The 2,980-nt window shown below is 30.6% G+C and overlaps 1 long non-coding RNA gene across 1 annotated transcript; it reads left to right on the forward strand.

Moving 5' to 3' along the window:
* The first annotated feature begins 557 nt into the window (after nt 1-557).
* Nucleotides 558-1,996, forward strand: LOC111084244. Its single transcript, XR_002609460.1, has 3 exons — nt 558-812; nt 1,018-1,237; nt 1,617-1,996. It is a non-coding gene; the product is annotated as an uncharacterized LOC111084244 (long non-coding RNA).
* The last annotated feature ends 984 nt before the right edge of the window (nt 1,997-2,980 follow it).

A 2,980-nucleotide genomic window follows, 5' to 3' on the forward strand; every position in this document is an offset into this window, starting at 1 on the left:
AGTTTCCCATATCGGTTACGTACAGATATTTATGTTGGTAAAGAGTGTGTAAATAATGATCATATAAATTAATCTGTTCTAACTAGTTATTTCATGATTTCAGCTTGCTTGTCTTTGAACTCGAGGATTTCCCGTAACTTGAGCCGGAAGGTAGAGAAGTTGAAGATTGAAGTCTATGAACGGATTTTCTTTGTAAAGTGTATATATTTAAACTATGCAGTATTCATGATGTGAGTATAACGAGGTCGTTAAAAGTAAGGATGGAGAAAGTGGTAATTTAGGAGTGATTAATCACTTCATTTTTCGAAAGGGGCAAGGAGTGTGAGGTAGCAAGCTTTATTTTTCATTTCTTTGTGGTTTTGTTTTCAGTTCACTTTATTATTCTTTCTATTGTTTAGTTAATCTATCAAATTTTAGTTTACATTTAAACGCTAACTCACCTTCTAGCTAATTACGTCATTTAAAGTTTATAAAAGTTATCAGACTGACATCAGTTTCCCTATCTGTGACTTGTAAATAATAATGCATCTTTAATCTCTTGAATATAAACCGTGCCATGAGCTTCAATAAGTCTGCTCACGAGAGTTAGTGGAGAAGTGTCTGTTTTTAGATGTTTTGTACTTTTTCTTCTAATTTCTTTTATTTATTGAAATATTAATCCTAATATTAGTGGTATATTCTTTCATGTTAGTACAAAGTCCTCACCACTTGCATATCCGTAAGCTCTATACGAATTACTTAATGGTCAACGAACACAACTATTTCAAGACGTTATACAGAAAACAAGATACAATGTTAATAAGCTAGTAACGGTAAGTCACAACTAAAAGTAGTTAACTTCTAAATAATATTATTATGAATACATCCATTATCTTCTGGAGTAAACAATTTTACTCAAATTTATTTTATATTGAATTGGACTGTCCAAACTCGCTGGTTGTGATTAGATTTTTTTGTTAATTTAAAAGATATAATTTTTTTTCTCCAGTTAATTCCTTGACACCATTCTTATCCTAGGCATTTTCACAAAATTAAATGCTGCAAGAAGGCTTGGAGACTTGCCCAACAAAATAAACAACTAATTCTGGTGTATCCACATCTCATCCTTCGACATAACATGCTAATGACTTGTCTTCTCAACCTGGCTGATCTCTGAACTCAAAATTTCTGTAAGATGAACTACAGCAGGAAAGAAAAGATGAAGCTCAAGATTCAAGAATATGAATTATTTTTACTTGTAAGGTTTCGAAACTATAAAGGATTCAGTGTTAGTATAATGAGGGAGTTTAGTATTAATCAACGTAATCACTTCGGTTTCCGAAAAGGGAAGGATTGTGAGATAGCAAATTCTTTTTTTTTTTTTTTTTGTTAGGCTTTTGTTTACCATTCAATTCTTTCTTCTATCGTTTAGTTAATCTATCTATTTCTAATTTACATTTATACGCTAACTCGCATTCTAGTAAACCACATCAATTTTTAAAATTATATAAAATTATCGGACTGCAGCCGATGTTCCATAGGGGGTGACGTTCAGATATTAATGTTGAGAAAGTGTGCACATGATTATCACATGAATTCTGATTTCTTGATGCGAGTAGTTTAGTTAATTATCACAGATTAGCTGGTCTTGGAACTCATGAACTTCCGTTAAACTGAACTGAAGCCGGAAGCTAAAGAGGATAAAAACCGAGTATAGGAGAAAATGGAATGATTTCGCCTTCAAATATATGTATGTATATATGTATTTCAGTTGTTAAGGATTGACTATGTCAGTATAATGAGAGCGTTAAAATTAAGGATACTAAAATTGGGTATTTTAAATAGTGATTAATGTAATCCATTTTTTTTTTTCTAAAGGGGAAGGAGTGTTAGGTAGCAAGTTCAATTTATTTAGTTTTGGATTTGTTAACCGTGCATATATTATTCATTCTTTCGTTTCGTTAAGCTGTGAATATTTAGTTTTACATTTAAACGCTAACTCACGATCTAGTTATTCACATCAGTTTTAAGTATCAGACTAACACCAGTTTTCCATAACTGACATTGTAAATGTTAATATTGTTAAAGAGTATGTAAATAATAATCGCATGATTTTAAATCTCGTGGTCTAACTAGTTAATTATGGCAGCTTAGCTTGTCTTTGAACTTAAAGACGTCCCGTAACCTGAGCCGGAAGGTAGAAAAGGTGAAGATAGAAAACATGAACGAATTTTCTTTGTAAGGTATATGTACTTAAACTAGGCAGAATTCGTGGTGTCAGTATAATAGTCCTTAAAAGTAAGGATACGAAAATTGGAACTTTATGAACAGTGATTAATGTAATCACTTTCTTTTTTCGAAAGGGGAAGGAATATGAGGTAGCAAATCTTATTTTTATTTCGTTATGTTTTTGTTTTCAGTTCATTTATTCTTTCTATTGTTTAGTTAACCTATAAAAAATTTAAGTTTTACGTTTAAACGCTACCTCGCATTCTAATTAACTACGTCATTTAAAGCTCCTAAAAGTTTTGAAACTGACGCCAATTTCCTGTATCAGTAAGTTTCAGATTTTAATGTTGCAAAAGAGTATGTAAATAATGTTACAACTTATTGTAAATATTGATATTATCACAAGAGATGGTAAGTGTTATTGGTTATTTAAAACATTATACACTGTAGTTTTGTAAATATTGTATTTTATAATTCCTTTTATTTATAGAAATATTAATCCTGATTTTATGATATATTGTTCTTTCATTGTAGTACAAAGTTCTAGCAATGGGAATACCCATAAATTACATCTAAACTATATAATTAGTTGTAAGGGGTCAAAAAAAGACTTCTTTGAAACAACTAACAAAATACCCAACATCACCTACAACCGTAGAAGAACGAACAGAACTATTTACAGATATTAAGCAGATATTATCCAAAGTTTAAATGCATCGAAATATACAGCGAGAAGCTTACAACCGTTAGTATTTTTCCGACACAATTAAAA

This window comes from Limulus polyphemus, unplaced genomic scaffold (assembly GCF_000517525.1).
Source record: "Limulus polyphemus unplaced genomic scaffold, Limulus_polyphemus-2.1.2 Scaffold15219, whole genome shotgun sequence".
In the NCBI taxonomy this organism is placed as follows: domain Eukaryota; kingdom Metazoa; phylum Arthropoda; class Merostomata; order Xiphosura; family Limulidae; genus Limulus; species Limulus polyphemus.